At 31.5% G+C, this 20,375-nt stretch overlaps 1 pseudogene; it reads left to right on the top strand.

The window, feature by feature from the left end:
* Positions 1 to 14,412: 14,412 nt before the first annotated feature.
* LOC120216269 lies at positions 14,413 to 15,935 on the top strand (annotated as a pseudogene).
* The last annotated feature ends 4,440 nt before the right edge of the window (positions 15,936 to 20,375 follow it).

Raw genomic sequence — 20,375 nt, 5'->3', positions numbered from 1 at the left:
GATAGAGAACAAGGGGGACTCTCGCGCGCCGCCGCCGCCGCCGTCTGTCTCGGGTCGGGTAGGGTGTGGTCGTGGTCGTGGTCGTGGTAATACGTGTCTTCGACACGTCTGCGCGAATACTATCTTTTTAGAGAAAATTCTTAAGAAACAAATGCAATACCACCAGTCGTTGCGATTTTGGACTATCGCAATGCGATAGTCCAAGTTCACATTGCGATAGTCCAAGTTCGCATTGCGATAGTCCAAGTTCGCATTGCGATAGTCGACTATCGCATTGCGATTTACATATTCGCATTGCGATAGTCCAAGTTCGCATTGTCGCATTGCGATAGTCGACTATCGCATTGCGATAGTCCAAGTTTGCATTGCGATAGTCCAAGTTCGCATTGCGATACTCGACTATCGCATTGCAATTTACATATTCGCATTGCGATAGTCCAAGCTCTCATTGCGATAGTCGAAGTTCGCGTTGCGAATCTGGAAACTGATTTGCGATACCGGAGATCACGTTGCGAATTATCGATCGCATTGCGATTTAGTTGGTCATTTTGGCAAATCCAAAAAAAGTTGGTTAAAATCGTATATTATAAGGCATTTTTTGTCACTGAGGTTATTTTCTCATAACTTTTTCTTAATAAAAAATAATAGTTATATAATCTAGTTAACAAAATTTGAAAATTAGTGATCTAAATGAAAAAGGGCAAGACTTAATAGTTTATCCTTATTTTTCTTTCTCTTATAGAGTGTTTGAGTCACGAAAAACATCATTGATAGGGGAATAATCTTTTTCAGAATCATATACTCACGTTTAGTTTAGGAGAATTTCCTCCAGGGAGTACTAAAGTATTACCTAGAGTTGTATTTTTTTAGGTTTTTTTTCGGGAATGTCATTCTTCTTGTTTTCTTAAGTATTAATCAATTTCCTCCATTTATGACAAAAAGGTTCTTAAAACAATATGTTATTTCAAAATGATCATTCCTTTGTGCATACATATATTAATATATATTTATTTATTTTTATCTTTTTATTGTGTTTCTAATTTTTTTAATACTTATTATAAAATAATATGATGCATGTAATAAAAAGTAAAAATAGTAAATTTTTATTTTATTTTGATTATTTATTTTGTATGTGATTGATTCAAGTTTATAGAATGAATAAAAAAAGGTAGTAATTAACACATACTTACACCGGAGTAAGTATGTACATCTCTCAATATCTTAACAATTAACAAATACTTACACTAGTGTAAGTATGTACATCTCTCAATACCTTAACATTTAACACATACTTATATTGGTGTAAGTATATACATCCCTCAATATCTTAGTACCTCAAAATAAATACATATTTATATTTGTGTAAGTATGTTTCTATATTTTTAAAGAAATAAGAAATAAAAAATTATATATTAAGTTAATGGGTACAAAATTTATTGAATATATATAATATAAATTATAGAATATAAAATTTTATTTTCTACAAATTTTGTGCGAATATTTTAACTTTAATCTTAAGAATTTAACTTGTTAAAAAATAAAATATATCTCAAAAAAGTAAACAAGTAATACAATATTATTAATATGCTTTTTGTAATCTAAAAATCACCCTAAAAACCATATTAGCACTCTTTCCCCAATATTTACCAAACTAGCACCCATTCAAAAATCGAGATAAGGAGGCGCGTTTCACAAACCGAGCCTTGTTGATGTGACTGGAAGGCATGTTTCCCGCACCGAGCTTTTCTCGAGTTCTAGCTGAGGTGGTACTCCAACTGTAAGGCGTGTACTATGTAGCACGTCTTCGTGGGTATTTGATGAGTGGTTAGGTTTGTATATATTTTGTTGATAATTATTCATGTTTGCTTATTTGATGTTATTGATTTGGTTCTGTTTTGACTCATTTTTAGTGCAGGGATTTCTTTTTCAAAACCAACAGTAAAAAGGTAAAAAACTACAGTTTTTTATTTTTCTGAAATCATGGTTGAAGTCATGGGCACGACTTGGGGCGAAATTGACTTTGACTTGGGGTGAAATTATTTAGGGATTTTAAGTTTGAATTTTTAAGATAAATCTTTGAATTATTATTAGGATATTCTGTTTTATTTTGAATATTTTCTTTTGTCTTTAGAAATCCTATCTCTTGTAATTTTCTAGGCTATAAATACCCTATTAGGATAAAGCTTAAAGAATGTATTGAATTTGATTTTGTTCATTGGGGTTATTTTTATAAAAAATTTCATTTTTCCATTTTTTCTTTTCAATTTAGTTTTTTCTTTTATTTTATTTTAAAAAAATGATAAGTATGATTTCTATCATGCTTAACACAATTTCCATTTAGTCAAAATGCTTAGCGATGACTCAATTTCATTTGTGAGAATTGAAAAGCATTTAACATCTTCGAATAACATTCTCGATTTTCTGAAAATTTGATTTGAAAAATAGTCATCTCTTTAATAATCTTAACACTCTTACTTCAAAAAGACGTCTTTAATTTGAAGGGTGTTTTAATTTACAGTTTGGGAGAAAGAATCAATTGGTTGTAATTCAACTTTCTATGAACAAACTTAGTGGCAATCCGCTAAGGTAAATTGAGACCGGGTTCGATTTTCAGTGAGATGCCATAACCCGAGATGGGCTTTTTCAACACTTAAAGTTGTATTGGTGCTAACGACAATAGACGTGGTTAGTCCAATAAGGATTGAATTATGGAGATAGACTTGGGAATATTAGTTTACTGGAGAGAGAAATAAGTTATAAGGGTTGAGCCTTATAGACTGTAACCGACATATTTATTGAAGTAAACTCTCTTTCGATGTTTAACTAGAACTGAGGCAAAGCAAAGTTTGTGGCTATATCCATCTTATAATATTCTTTTCAAAATCTACTTTAATTTTATTCCACTATTTTTCTAGATTCACTTTTATTTTATTTTTTAACTTTTATTCTTCCATTTAAAAACCCCCTTTTTCTTTTTATTACCCCTTAAAAACATGATCAAAACAATTCGACGTTAGAAGCTCCTTGTCCTTGTGGATAGATCATTCTTCTCTTTACTACATTTTTATTTATCTTATTTGAGAATAAGGAATATTTTATTTGATAATTACAACATTTTTCAATATCCATGCGTCAGTTGGAAGGCACGTCTTACCGGGGAAGCTATTTTGATAAAAATGTTTATGGTTTTAGAAAGTGGTTTAGGTTTCTACAATACCCACATCTTTTAGGTTCTTTTGATATTTGTCGAATATCCATATCACAATGAATTCGAGTGGATTTTGGACAACATGTTTCCCTTAATAAACATGGATCTGGTATAATTAAAAGTTAAGTTTGAATATTATTTGAGTCTTTTTCATAACCTATGGGGGGAACTTAAATTCATATACCTTGAATACTTATGAAAGCTGGTAGACATAATCAACATAACTTTTATAATCCAAATGGGAATGTGAACTAGTTGTTATGACATGGAAACATTGATAGTTTAGAGCTTAAAAAAGACACAATCACGTCATTTTTCTTGTAGATTCACTATGAAAGAGTTAGATTCAATCCCTTGAAGAGGTTATGGTATTTTCGTCACACAAAATAATTCATGGGTGCAAGAAAAATTTGTTATCGATATTATATTTGATGCTGCAACATTTTCTATAGATCTACTACTAATTTTGGGCGATAAACATGACAATGTTGCATCCAAGTAAGAGCTTATCCACCGAGTTTCGCAAAAGCTTAGCCAGACAAAAATACGTCAATTTAACCAAAGCAGTTACAGGTAAATGACGCGCCCCTTTAAGGTTGAATTGATAGCCTCAGCCAAGTTGATTTACATATGACTATATCTATATCTCCCATAAAATGCATTTGTCTATATTTATTTGCTGATAGTTTTGATGTAATTATAGCCTTGGTTTTTTTTCCCTACAATTCTTAAAGCATAAACTCAAACCTTTGAAGTAAGAGTTCATAACCTAAGTCATATGTACTAGTTAGTGTCAAGTATATATAAGTAAATTGAAAATGTCTAAGAAATGAAATTGAAAGAAAGTAACATACCCATGCGTATAAGTAATTGGTGTTCATTGTTATTCCTAAATTTTCCGTGGTAGTTTGTAGTAACATGTAAGATATAATAATAGTGTTGGACATATGGGGCCTTCCATATTCTACCCAAAGAGTCTATTATTGCTTTGATCCCATATTGAGGTCCAAAATAATGCATATATAATCCCTATTAACAACATGTTAACGTGAACTTCTGAGGAAAAAAGCCCAAGACTCTGTATCTTCCCCTTCAACAAAGGAAAATGTAACGGGAAGAATATTGCGATTATCATCTTAGACAATTGTTAATAATAAAAATTGCTTGTATTTTTTATACAAGAATGTACCATCAATTTGGACCATTGGTTTGTAGTATTTCACTGCATTAATGTACTGTGGGTAAGTCATAAAAACCTAGTATAATTGGAATTTATCTCGAACCACTCGGTTATTATGGTATGCATGACGAATTTCGAACTCAACTATTATCCCAGGATTAAATCTTTGTATTATGTTAAACCAACTGGGTAACTCGTAATTAGAATCCCACTCATCATGAAGTTTTATAATGGCATTATGTTTTATCTTCCATGTTTTTCTATAGGAGACGGTGTACACATAATGTGATTGCATAACAAAAATCAACATTGTAATAGCTATGTAATATCTTGATTTGACCATGACAATGATGGCTTCGCAAATAATGTTAGAATCCAAGTTAAGATGGTCCTAGTTGATTTATCTTGCACAACATGTATAAGGATCATTGTATCTTGTTAGTTCTTATATGTTGCTCTTCCCCTTCCTATTTGGACACAAATCATCTAGTTGCATCTGTTATCAAGTTGGACATAGGGGAAAACATACTTTTCAGTGGTGGATCATTTGACTTTGGAGTGAATTGAATTACAAATATTATAATTCTTAATTGCAATCATTGCTTCGTCTTTGCATGTAAACTCTATTCCAATATATAACTCACTATCATTGAATGTTGAGTTAAATTCATATTATCCAAAATTAGGTATATCCAAAAATTCTTACTCGTACATTACGTCAAAATCTATTTTATACATATATGTTGAAGGTTCAGTTTGTGTCGTATTTATGGGAACTTCATCCATACCATCATTGGAGTCCATGTTAAATTACGGTGATTTTAGTTTAACAAATAATATTATCTTAGCATCATATGTACCTAGCTAACGAAATGGTTCTTTCGGTATAGATGAATAATCCTTTGTTAATCTGATGTTCAGGTTGAACAAGTTGGTAGATGAATGTATTCCTCTTGAACTTGAAGGCATATTGTCATTGTAACACCCTAATCCAATACGACCTAAAGACCGATGGATTAACATGTCACATGGGACCATTGAAGTGGCTAACCCAAATTTTTTTCTTTAAAACATATTGTAAAAACCATATAATAAAATATGTCCATGGTGAAAATAAAATAGAACATAGCAATAAAGTTTACAAATACGTAGGAGCTCCCAAAATACCAAGTTTAAAAAATATAGAGTTACATCTGAACATAAATGGGTGTACAATACTTCATGCCGTCTAAAATATTTCAAGACGTACTATGATGCCTCGGCTGGATTGGATCGGTTGTTGATGATAATGCTCTGCTACTGGTCACCTAAGAACCTGCACACGAAAACACATTTCGAAAATTGAGCTTATGAGTGCTACACTAATAATTTTAATGTACTACATGCATTCACTATATAAGTTGGCTAGTGGCATATGCATGAGTACATGTAAAATATTGATATGAACTACTGAAATATACATCATGGTGTAATTGAGGGTTCAGCATCTCGAAGCTCACACCCCTCTATCATTTCTAAGATAACCTTGCGTATCTGGGGTGAGATTCGGAACTACATCAGAAATGTACACTCGACCGACTTACTCCATCGAGTCTTGGGGCATCTGCACCCATTCGACTACTGAAGTGTCTTGGCACTTACTGGGATAACCAATTAATTGTCATATTCTGCTAAAGAGATTCAGGTGCCTTGGCTATTTCCCGAGTGTAAAACAAGGCTAGTTTTATATAATCTTAGCTGATATTGTTTCTAGTTGTTATGAATTAATTATTGTTCTTACTTGTAGTTTTGTCTCCTGGTATACTATTTTTATTGGGCCCATCAAGTCAAATCCCTTAACCATTGGACTTTCTATCCAAAACTATATATTGGTGCTGATACTCACACTTCAATATCGATATTGAACCATGAGTATTGATATTCACATTTTGGTATTGATACTTACTTATTATTATATGCTAATAGGGGAGGGAAGTATCGATACTCTAGGATGAATATTGATACTTTAGTTCTAGGGTATTGATACTGTCCTGAGTATTAGGTTCGATGTTTTGAAAAATACCTCAGTATCGATACCCACTATTAGGAGTATCGATACTCCCTTTAGTACCAATACCAAAAATGTATTATGGAATCAGATTTATGCCCTCTGTATTGATATCACCCAGTGAGTAACGAAACCATATCTATAGTATCGCGATATAAGTATATATACTCCCTTCGTAAAACTCTCTTATTTTTTACTATAGCTGATGAACAATATCAATAATGTTCTTTCAGTACCGATACTTATGCCAAGAAATACCATGTTTTATGCACAAAAAATGTTATATTTCTCTCCCAAACCCCCTACTTAGGTGCCCAATTGTTATTAAAGTTTTATGAGGATTAAAATGGGTCATAAAGGGTCTTTTAACAAGTTGAAAAACATCAAATGATGCATCTACCATGAACATGCTTCATAACTCATGCAACCTACCAAAACTTATCTAATGATCTACATGTGGTAAAGTTGAGTTAGAAGTGGGTTACATAATGTCTTAAGCTACTAAGAACTCCTAAAAACTCAACTAAGAGTTAGTTTCTCATTTTCTTTAGCTTTGGAGCTTTCTCCAACTTCACTCACTAGACAAATATTAAACACAAGAGTTACTAACTGGGTTAAGAGGTTAATAAGGGTTTAATGACACTACATAAGGCTAAAAATCTCTAAAAATGGATCAAAATCTCCAAGTTCCTTAAACCCCTACAAAACCCATATTTTGAATACCATGGCTAAATCTTTCAAGAGAGGGGTTAAATTGAAGCTTGGAAAAAGGGATTGAAGTTATTATCTTTAGGTTATTGAATAAGGTTTGAAATATTATAAAGCTTCTACATTTTATTGAAATACTAAAGAAAATGAAGAGGTTTTGAAAGGGAAGAAAAATGGAGAATGGTGAAAAAGAGGTATGAGGAATACTTCAGACGTGATATAACCAATCTTAATGGGTTTTCAACCTTTTGAAATAAAATTGGGTAATTTACTCTCTTGTTTCTTCAGGCTTTGGTCACTATTTCAAAAATGTCATATCTAAGGCTAATTGGGTTCAATCTAAGCCAAACCACTCACACTTGGGTCAAAGTTACCCACAAGCTAAGGAATTTATTCAAGGCCCATCTCGGGTTAACTTGAAACTCCTAACTCGAGATTTAGGGCATTATAGTCATATGTATTTTGAACTGATTCTTGTATTGATGATATTTCGATATTGAGGTCGGAGAAGTTGGCAGATGAATGTCTTCCCCTTAAACTTGTAGCACCAGTGTCATATTGGTTATGAATAGACTATTGTGTCGATGGTGTTTCTATGTTGAGGTCGAAGAAGTTGGCAGGTGAATGCATTTCCCTTGAATTAGAAAGGATGTTGTCATATGGATTATTCATGGACCCACCTCGGTATAGATCGTAAGTAGTTGTTGATGAATACCTCCCCATTGAACTTGATGGCCTGGCATGAGGTGAATTTTCTATTAATGATGTGAAATTTTTGTAGAATATTTGAGTTGGATTGTCAACTTGGTCAACTTGATGAGCTAACCCATAGTTAGAGCATAATGACATGCCCTGAACCCCACACATTTTAACAAAATTGACATATATCTCTGTAATAGCTTCTGAATTTTCATTCTGAGTATCAACCATTGTAGCAACATCATCATCATTGGAAATATCAAATAATGCATATGTTAATAGAAAAGGTTCAATAGTAAATCTGTATTGAAGTGAAGATAGTATTATAATACTTCCAACACAATCTTTTAAGGAAATTTTTGTGATTAATTCTTCAAGAGTGATGTTTCTCTTGAAGGATATGGGGATATAATACTCTGATTCGAAAATAACTTCCATTTTAGATTGGTGAATTTGACCATCATAATAAACAACAACATAAATACGACCCATTTTTTTAGAGATGAGAGCGAGAGTTTGAGGATTAAAATGAATAGAAAAACATATAATGTTTATTTTTAGGAAACTATTCATGTCAACACTTCTTATGTCTGATGGGATAAGACACTATGACTGTAACACCCTAATCTAGTTCGACCCGAAGGTCAATGGATTACAATGTTACATTGGACTATCGAAATAGTAACCCAAAATTTTCTTTTAAAATTGTTATAATCACTGAAAATAAACCATACATGGTAATCAAAATAAAACAAGATATTTTGGATTTACAAAACGATGGGGAGCTCCTAAGTCATATTTCAAAAATAATACAGTACCAAATACAAATTAGAGTTACAACTGAAAATACATAAGGGTCCATATATAGTACATGCCCTCTAAAGATAACTCAAGACGTACTCTAAAGGTCTTTGAGAATTTGGTATGCTACACTAGAATATCTGGTGACGATAACTCCCCACAAACTGCCCTAAGAACCTGCACACGGAAACACAATCCAAACGCTAAGCTTACAAGCTCGGTGCCTCACTAATAACTATATTATACTACATGCATTCATTAATTGAAATGGCAAGTAGCACAGGTATGAGCATACAACTAATGAACTACTAATCTATGGCTGACATCATGGTGTGGTTGAGGGATTTTGTATCTCAGAGCTCACACACTCCTCTAGCACTGCCGATGTACTCACGGGTACACCTAGGGTAAGGTTTGAAATTCTACATCCAGAACATTCACCCGTAAACTTACTCCATCGAGTCTTGGGGTGTCTACGTCCAGTTGGCCATTAAAATGCATGGTACGGACATTGATCCACTAACTGGTGTATTCTGGTAGAAGGAACTCGGGTGTCCTAGTTGTTTCTCGAGCATCAAACAAGGCTAGTTTTATGAAACCTACATGTTAATGTTTCTATTGTTTTGTTATTAATTTATGTTATCACTTGAAGTCTTATTTGAGATTATTCTGAGTATACGGGGTACCTCAAGTTGATCCTTAACCCTTGGATTATTTATCCAAATCTATTCGTGGGGTACTGATACCGACCCTTTAGTATCGATAAAAACCCTTGGTATTGATACCCCATGACTGGCGTGGCTTTTGTATTAAGGTAGTATCGATACCCTCATATGTGTATCGATACTAAGGTGTTAGGGTATCGATACTTGACTGAGTATCGATACCAAATTTTAGTTTGATGTTTTGAAAAATACCCTAGTATCGATACCCCAATAGGAAGTATTGATATCCTTTCCTGGTATCGATACTCAATGAATGAGTATCAATATTGCCCTTATAAGACAACCTAATTTTTTCTGGCTGAATAACATTATCGATATTGTTCTTACAGTATCGATACTATCGCTGCTAGGTGCTCTATTTTGGTATGATAATCCTATCTTTCCATACCAAAATGCCCCATTAAGGTTTCTAATTGATGTTTAGATGTTTTATGTGATAATAGAGGTCATAATGGGTCTGTAAACATGTTGAAACACTCAAACGATACAATCTATAATGAATGCTTCAAACTTATACAACTTACCAAATCTCACCTAGATGAACTACATATGGTATAGATGAGTTAAGAGTGAGTTACCTGAGTGTTTAGACTGTTGGGGTAGTTCAAAGCTCAACCCAAAGTAAGATTCTCCTTCCCTCTAGCTTGAGAGCTCTCTCCAATCCTTCTCACTAAGAAAAAATCAAATAGCGAGGGTCACTAGTTGGATATTGAGGTTTAGGAAGCTTTAAAAACATTTCCTAAGCCTATAAATCTCTGGAAATATATTAAAATCCAAAGGTTTGATAAACCCCCACAAAACCCATTTTTTGTTACCATGGCCAAACAGTGCAAATGAATGCTTGAATTTAAGCTTGAGATGAGTAGATTAAGTTTCTTACCTTGAGGATACTAAATAGAGTCTGAAATTCTATAAAGATTTCACCTTTTACTTTGAAAACTAAGGAAGAAGATAAATGAGAAGGAACTTGGGAAAAAGAGACAAAGGTGAAGAAAAAATATGAAAGCATGCAAAACATGAGATCACCAAATTAATGGGTTTTCATCATTTTCTTCAAAAATTACTCTAATTGCCTCATTGGTCCTTCTAAATTTAGTTGCAAACTAAAAATAACCTTTTTAATTATTGTTGGGCTTAATCCAAGCCCAATTCCACTTATACTTGGGTCAAAGCCTCCTATAAGCTAAAGAAATAACCCAAGGCCCATCTTGGGTTAACCTAAAACTCCTAACCCGAAATTCGGGGCATTACAATGATATGGTAGAGATTCTCTACAAAATGTGAAATCATTTCTTGTTAAAAGAGTCTTTTATTTTTTATATAAATATTCTATGAATTTTTCAGTCAATTATATGAACAGATGGTGTTCCCCTTCGAAGAACTATTCATGTTAACACCTTCTATGTCTGATGGGATGAGACACTATGACATGAAAAAGATTCATTACAAAAGGTAAAAACACTTCTTGTAAGATTAGCCTTCTTTTCTTTTTTTACAGAGATTATCTGCATTTTTCAATCAATTATATGGACAAGTTAGAGCCATGCTTCCGAGTCTCCATTATCTATCTCTATTTCTCATTCATCTACCTTTGTTTCTTCATCATTTATCTCAGTTGGTTTAGTATTCGAACTGAAAACACCATCATTAACCTCAACGAACTCTACAAATAAATCGACGTTAGATATAGAATGAGAGTAATATGTCTTAATCATACTAGCAATGTCAACATCATCATTTAGAGAAAAATTCATGCATGATAGTTGCAATTTAAAATGAAATGAAAATAATATTCTATTTCTTCCAAGTTGAACTTTTCTTTCTATCTTTATGATCAGCTCGTCTAATTGAATGTTGTTTTTAAAAACATGCTTAAAGATTTGGAATCATAAAAATAGTCGCAACAAAAATAGCCATATAAAAGAAAAACTAAAGGTTTAGAAGTGAAAGACTCAATTTTTTAGATGTTTTATGCTTTAAGTGGGTAAAATAGTTTTTACGACACACATATTTATAGTCCCTCGAGAAACGTTCATGTATGACGAGCCTTTTCTAATAAAAACTACTTTTGGTTTTAAGGTTATGGTTTTCCTAAACATAATAGGACAAACAAATAATATAAAAGCATAATATAAAAACTTAATATGAAAAAACAATATTAAAACTTAATAAAAGCAAAAAAAAACTAGATAACATTAAACATAAATAAAAAAACTTAGCATTAAAACATAATATTCAATTAAAAACATTACAATAAACATAAAAAAATATAAAATCTAACGATGTCTTCTTTGTGAATGCGTTTCATAAGATGATGGTTGTCTATTCTAAGCAGGGTTTCTTCATCTAGGTTGCTCTTCCTCTTCAGTCTCATCATCTTTAATATCATCAACATCATTTACATCAGCTTCATTTACTTGGGTACGAATCGATGTCAACGAATGACCTCTATAGAATAAAGAATTTGGAGGTGTATGATAAAAAATCTAACCGCTTAACGAGAATTACGAAAATTGTGAAAAGTTTGACATCGATGACTGCGATCCATATGATGGTGGTAGAGTTATTTGTGGAGGAGCACCACCCGCCAGATACGAATCATTAGAAGTAAATATTGGATCTATAGTCATAGGTATATATTATCCTCTAGGGGGCTCAAAATATAACATTATTGGTTTAACATATAACCCTACGAGGAATATAACCTTATAATGGTGGCTTGTGAACTGACAGTGGTGGCATGTGAACTGGCGGTGGTGCCATCAAAATTGACGATGGTGGCATGTAAAATGACAGGCTTGGGATGTAACCTGCGGGGTTCATAATCATTTCAGTTGGTGGATGAAGTGATGTTTCCGGTGGTGCTGCTGAAGACGAACCGGAAGCACTTACTCTTCATTCAAGATTAGTTGAGGGACGATGATATTATGCCGGTGGATGTTTTTCTCAACAACATTGAATAACCCAACTTTATGCTTCCTTGGAAAATATGAATGGTTTTTCATTTATGTTGAACCATGAAATATAATCATCTGAAATTGAGAAACCAATTTCCAAAATATATTACCGAGCAGAAATGAGTTTATATTGATTCTACCATATTGTTATCCAATCCATGTGCTTCACCACCCAATTAACACCTTGTTTGCCTCGTCTATCAATTATGTTCATATTGTCAAAATTTACGGGTGCTTGAGGAATAAGTTGTTTGAAAACAAACTGACAAAGCACACAATCAGTCGATGCCTTTCAACAATAGCAAAACATATAAGAGGCACAACTGCAACCCATACTCGAATGCACCACTTAAGTGAGGTGGATGCAACCCTCAGTTCATCATCCATACAAGACATTCATTTGAACTGAAACAAAAATATATATTTCTTATAAAAATTTAAATAAGATTCTAATTATATCAAGATAATTAAATAAAAATAATACTTAAAAGTGTAGCTCTGAACTTACTTTTTGCTCAATTAGTAATCATATATCTTCTAATTCATTGTATAGTAAAAAATATTTATAAATAAATTCAGAACTGAAAGTAGCTTAGTAATAACGGGAATACAAATGGTTGTTTCACGATCGGACATAAAAAAGGATGTGATGTCATGCCCAAGATTGGAGAAGAAAAAGATAGCCGTCAAACCGTTTTTAGTACAATTCATTTCTCGAAACATCTCTTTAAAGAGATATACCGAGATTGTTGGGCATCAAGATCCCTTCTATGATTCATAATATATATATGATCAGGCAAAAAAAATTGTATGATACTCAGAACAATTTTCGTTCAACTCTCCAAAAGTGCTTTGCAACCATAATAACGTGATTCGTCCACCGTTGAACGTTTGTAGGGAATCTCCTAAATACTTCATGTATAAAGCATGCAAATACTCATCCATCGCACCACAAAGAACATTTTCATTTACCGAAAGTCTAAATGCATTGTAACATCTTCCAGGGTAATTGTGCACTCCCCACATGGAAGATGGAATATGTGTATGTCATGTCTACACCTCTCGATTAATGCAGAAATAAGGGCAAGTTCAAGTTTATAGACTTCAATAATTTTCGTTGAGTAATCAAATCCAACATCAGATAAATAGGTGAAGATATGTTACGATGTGAACATCTTATTGTTACGAATAAACATTTCTAATATATGATCATTATCCTAATTCATAAAAAAATTATCGAAACAAAAATTGAAATAATATTCAATAAAATATTTAAATATTTAAATAAAATAAAAAATAAAATAATTAAATATTGTTACCATGTTAGCAAAATGAGATAAAAATATGGGTTTCATCCAATCGCAGTAGCATGTCTGTCATTTTATAACTACACAAAATAAAAAAATTAGTAATTAAAATAAAAATAAAAATTTTATACCCTAAATTATTTTCTTGAAGACGTTTCGAACAAAATATCTTGAATTATAATATAGAGAAAGATGATATTGTAGTAATTTTATGTGATTTAGAAGTGGGGAGGGGAATGGTTTATATAAGGGGTTGGGGCCGAGATTGTTGAGCGGGAAGGCGGGAAGGGAATGGGAAGGCACGCTGCTCAAGACACGTCTCCCAAGTAACATGCCACCTCAGCTGGAACGTGAAAGCTCGATGTGATAAACACGCCTTTCAGCTACATCAACAAGGCTCGTTTTGTGAAACGCCTCTCTTTACCTCGATTTCTGAACGGGTGCTAGTTTAGTAAATATTAAAGAAAAGATACTAATATGGTGTTTTTTTTTATTTTTCTGTGATTTTTTTATTAAGTTAATGTGATTACAAAGTAGTATCTGCTATAAATACTTTCAACAATTTGACAATCAACGCACAATCACCATGTTGCAGCTGCTGATGCTCGAACCCGTGACCTCTAAAAACAACACCGATTCATTTGACTACTAAGATAAGTTGATTAATTTTCCGATGATTTTTAAATAAAAGAAAATTTTCTTGATAATATATTAAATAATATAACATTTAAATAATCATATTTCAAATAATAATATTAGTGAACCAAATTCAACCCTTAAGCTATTACTGGAAAAGCAAAGCATCAGCAACCATGTCATAGCAAAAGCAAATTCAATACAAGGAATAGAATAAAATGGCGAGATACGACAGAGCGATCACGGTGTTCTCGCCGGACGGACATTTGTTCCAAGTGGAATATGCCCTCGAAGCTGTCCGTAAGGGTAACGCGGCCGTTGGTGTGCGCGGCACTGACATCGTTGTCCTGGGTGTCGAGAAAAAGTCCGCCGCTAAACTCCAGGAGGACTCCAGGTTATCTATCTTTTTTTGCAACACTACGCCTCCACTTTCATTTTCCTTTTTTTCTCTCTCAAAAATCGATCTTTTCTGCTTAATTTTTGTCAAAATGAAATTTAGGGTTAGGTTTTATGATTTGGATTTGCAGCTAATGGATGCAATACTGTTTAGCTTAAGCATTTTAGATTGGGATTTTCTCGAAAGAGAAAATTTTTCATTGCCCCAAGTAAAGAAAACTGATTTTGTGAAGGGTTTTTCTTTTCACTCTAATCATTTATCTTGGTGATTAAGAAACTAGAAAGTGTAGGAATTTTATGATAAAAACATGTAAGGAAAACACTGGAGTTTTTGAAATTTCTCTAATTGAGCTACTTTTTAACTTTTACTGATTCTGTCTTGTAGATCGGTTAGGAAGATTGTGAATTTGGATGATCACATTGCATTGGCATGTGCTGGACTCAAAGCAGATGCTCGGGTCCTCATAAACAGGGCTTGGATTGAATGTCAAAGCCACGGGTTGACTGTTGAAGATCCAGTTACGGTCGAGTATATTACCCGTTATATTGCAGGTCTTCAGCAGAAGTATACTCAAAGTGGAGGTGTTAGGCCGTTTTGGTCTCTCTACTCTGATTGTGGGCTTTGATCCATATAGTGTGGTGTGCCTTCACTATATCAGACAGATCCCTCCGGAACTTTTTCTGCTTGGAATTTCTTATTTTCATGTTTCAAGAGAAAATTCCATTAGTTCTCTATTTTGAGCACTGCAAACGCCTAGGGTAAAATGATTTTAAGTATTGTTTTTGCAATATTATTTAGTAATTGTTTCTTTCATTCCATCGCTACTTTGAGGCACGACGCAATAAAAACATATGTGGTCAAACTGTATTCTTGCTGCTAGATTATCGAAGAACAGTGTCAGAGGTTTACTTGTCCGAGTAGGTCAAAGAATGCTTCCTTTCTTCTACAATGATTTCCAACATCAGATTTACATGCAGTTCATCATGGCTTATTAATATGGTAAAGATGCATATTATATGATGAATAATGATAGATTGTCTTTATGCATCTCGTTCATGTAGGTTGTTGAGAGTGGGGGGAAGAACATTGAAGTTGCGGTGAGGACAAAAGAGGGTCTGCGGCAGCTTGATGAAGCTGAAATTGATGCAATCGCAGCTGAGATTGAAGCAGAGAAGGAAGCAGCTGAGGCTGCAAAGAAGGCCCCTCCAAAGGACAAATGAAGCATCAACTGTTAATTTTTCGTCTCTTCCCCCCCCCCCCCCCCCCCCCGCATTTCTTCTAGTCGACTGCTCGCCTTTTTCGGCCTTTGAAGTTTCGTTATACAAATGTATGAATTCGTTTACGTTGGCATGTTATTTGCTTCTAGCTATTTCAAGTTAAGAATTTCAATACTTTCCGGAGGTTGAAGCCATTTCTGCAGATTTTATTTGCTTTTGGTTATTTTAGTATAGAATTTTAACACTTTAAAAATAAAATTTGAAGCTAAAGTTTTGGTCCATGCATGTCTCAAACTTATTAGCATAATGCTCTTACCAACTGAGCTAATTGTCCATATGAAAGATTCTGTAAAATTTTAGTCCTGATTCGAGTTCGTGAAATAGATCAGGAGAATATTAACAGTTTGGAAGTTCCATGTATAGATAAAAGTGCCCCCTCAAACTTGATTGGATGCTGGTCTTTCCATTTCAAAGACGACTAACTTGGTCCATGAACACGTCATAAAAACAAAATTGTTCCTTAATTGTCTACTAAGTTAATCTTTAAGTTTTTTTTTAAGTTTGTTTTATAATGTTTCATGATTTTTGAATTTTCTTTGAAAAATTAACATTATTTACCAATAATTCTAGAGGGATGAGACATTAGATCTTTTAAGCAATGTTAGGGTTCAAAATTTTGATGTCTATGAATGAAATAAACTAAGTTGGGAGGGTTGTCATTGCCTCTGTAATACCGAATCTGAATTAATCGGTTAATAAATTAAATATTGGTGATTATACAAAATAATTAACATTCTTTTGTAGTTCTTATCTTTTGAGAATTTATATCGAAAAATGAAGAAAAAATTATTTTTAACTTTTCAAAATTTTTTTTGTTCATAATTTTTGAAAATTTGTTTATAACATTTTTATTTTTTTAAAATTGAAACTTTAAAATTATTTATTGACGTAGCATATAAAATAAAATAATATCACGTGATTAGTGAAAGATTGAGTTAATTTGCTCCAATTAGAAGAGTAGGGGCAAACTGAATGAATGTGTAATAGTCGAAATCTAATTACTGTTATGCCTTATGTGCAAGGCCAAAATCGGCATTTAAGTAAATGAGTGGGATGTTCATTGGCACTCAAATTTTTTAGGAAAATGAATGTTTAAAAAATATATAAAAATATTAGAAATAAAAATAATATCAATTTTAAAGAATAATAACGTTATTTTGAAAATAAGTATCATTCTCTAATGAAAACTGACGTCTATAGTTATTTTGGCTAATTTTTTAAAATTTTGGCAGTGTGATCTAATTTTTATAACTCTGCTCTTGTTCAGAAGATTATTTTGCTCTTTTCTTGGTTTAATTTTTTCAATATCTCAAATAAAACAAATAAAATATAATTTGAAATATAACACAAAGACTTGCATGGTATTTTTAGTCTTATATACCGAAGCTTGGTATACTTCCACGTAAACAGCGTTACAGTATGCTATTAGATGCCCTAAATATGTTATACTAAATAATAATAGTATGATTGTTGTTTAGTCATTGTTTTTGTTTTAAAAAAATTCTTATGGTATAATTTGATATCACCACGATTTATTAAGATGGCACTCTGGTCTTATCTATATTAGATCATCTGATTGATTTGTATACACAATTTGCGTTTGTGGATAGTTTTTCATGTTACTTGAGTCTATTTGTGATTTGTCGGTGATTTTTCAATAATTTCATCATCTTTTGCGGTTCGTTTACAGATGTCAGATTTTATATAAATTTTGTTCAAACTTTTTGGTTAGTTTTTTAACATTTTTCTTCTATGGTAATTATGTGATCTAAATGATTAATTTATTGTATCAATAGTTATAAATAAAATGTAATAATTATATTTTAATTTATATTTACGATTATGTTTGATATTTTTATTTTTAATAAAATTAAATCTTTCTATCAAAAAAATAGCATGATTGCTTTTATGCACAACACTGATGAAGTAATCATGACGTATGATTATTTTTACGTACAACACTTGTGAGATAATCATAATATCATCTCTTGATAATCGTAATATCATATCTTGATAATTAAATAATTAGAACACAGTAATTGACCTCATTAGTGAAAAAATTATTAATTTTAGAGATAATTAGGGATTAGCATGATATCTGAATCCGATAGGTTTTAACCCGATCAGGTCGGTTTTTTTTAAATTCAGGTTCGGGTCAGGTCGGTCGGATTTTTTTAAATGCGATGTTCAGGTCGGGTTGGGTTTAGGGTGAAAAATACCCGACCCGAAAAAATAATTTTACCTTATATATTTAAGAATAATTACAATAATATCACTCTATATATTACTTTTTCAATTAAATCACTTTTTTATTAAATAAAAATAATATTTTTATTATTTTTGGTCAGATCGAGTCGAATCTCGGGTAGAGGATTTCTTATTCTCAAATCAGATCGAGTTGACCAAAAACCGACCAACCCGACCCATAATCATCCCTAGAGATAATTATGTCTATAAAAAATATGTAAGTTTTTAATTGATTAAAAAAAATTAAGCATCTATAAATTTATAATAACCGAACACTATCTAAAAATATAATATTGTTAAACTTTAACCACATGGTATCACGTGACCTAACACAAGATGGGATTAGTTAAAAAATATAAATTTGTATGATTTTTCTGAAATTATTTTAAATTCATAATTACTAATAATAATAATATTATCTTAAAAAGTTTTAATTAAATTTTATTTTTGAGAATATAGAATTTGGTTTATTTAATATACTATTATTATTCCTAGGAATACGATTCTTAAAAAGTAACATTACATATACTAGTGAGAATATTATATTGCCTTGTTTACTTTTTATTAGAGATGTAAAATAACAATATTTGATTAAGAGAATATAAAATTAAATGGTCTTGTGATATATTTTCTTTTTAACATAATAAACTTTTAATATTCTATCGAACCATTTTCTCCGGACTATCTAAATTTTAAAAATATTAATTTTTATTATGGTATTAATATATTAAATAATTTCTTTTAAAAATATACTTTATATGTACATATCATTGTTCTTTAATTTTTTTGGAACTATCAAATATTAAACGTTTAATATATTCTTTTTTTTAATTTGTTTTATTATTTTATGATATTTTGTCAAATAAATTATAATAAATAAAATTTAAAATTTAAAATTTAAAAATAATAAAATAATAATAAAAATTATAAATCATAAATTTAACCTACTAAAATATTTCTCAAGAATAAGAAACTTCTAATGAACCAAAGAATAAAATATATAGCATTAACTTCTAACTTGTTCACTCTAAGACTTAAAAAATAATAAAAAGTTATAACATTAATTATTTTATAATACCTTAGCTTAATAAAAATATTAATAGCATTAACTTTTAACTCGTTCACTCAAAGAAAACATGTAATTTCACTATATACCCTTAAAAACATTATAAATACAATACTAATAAAAATTAATTAATTATTAAAGTACTTTTTAAATATGTAAGAACGTTTTGAACAGATACTAAAATATAATTACCTTAGATTATTCTAAAAAAATGTGTAACACCATTTATATATAAAATATATTAAATAAAAAATATTTAATAAATTTACACAACAAATTATTAATTACCCAACTTCAGATACAACAAATGATTTATATGAACAAAAATCCTTATCTAAGATATTGGTAGGAATCACATTTCCACCATTTAGAGAAAAAAAGATTAAGAAAAGAATATTATACATTGGGAAATTCTCTCAAACTAAATGTTAGAATAAACGTAATAAAATAAATCTAATAAAAATTATTATCATCACTGATAATCTTTTCACGTATTTAGCTCTCTTGAACTGCACGATTCAAGCAACATCGGTAGTAAATGAATTGTTGTTATTTATTGAGGTCACAAATTCGAGCAATAGGAATGCTAGGAACGTGAGCATTCAATGTCAAATAATTGAGAATTATATTTGAACATATAATATCTTATACTTATCTCATATTAATAAAAAAAACTCTCGAACTAATAAAAAAAACTCAATAGAAGAATTAGTTAAAAGTATGATTAATAAGAAAAGACTTTTGGGAGTTGGCGACGAAATTGTGCTCAAACCACATTCCTTACCTACCCTGTGACTATGGTGTCACTGGAATTGTGAAAGTTCATTGGAGTAACAAAGCTCAAGTTATAGAGTCAATACCAAACATAAAATATTCTATACAGGCACGTTACATTACATCAGCATGAAGAAAATGGAAGAGGGTCATTTTCCAGTTATGTAGTCGAGCATTAAGCCATCATCATCAGTCACTCGGATGTTGAATTTATCTCTCATCAACCATTTTTTAAGATTGATCACTTTTCTGGTTAAAAGAGAGCAGGAAAAGGAAAGAAAAATGCAGATGAAAATTGTTCAAGTACTTAAAGAACCATTAACCAAAAGGAGCCAACTTTTTTCTC

Source organism: Hibiscus syriacus, unplaced genomic scaffold, assembly GCF_006381635.1.
Source record: "Hibiscus syriacus cultivar Baekdansim isolate YM2019G1 unplaced genomic scaffold, ASM638163v2 tig00110159_pilon, whole genome shotgun sequence".
Lineage (NCBI taxonomy): Eukaryota > Viridiplantae > Streptophyta > Magnoliopsida > Malvales > Malvaceae > Hibiscus > Hibiscus syriacus.
The sequence above is the reverse complement of the archived record's forward strand: the minus strand, read 5'-3'. Positions and strand labels throughout refer to the sequence as shown.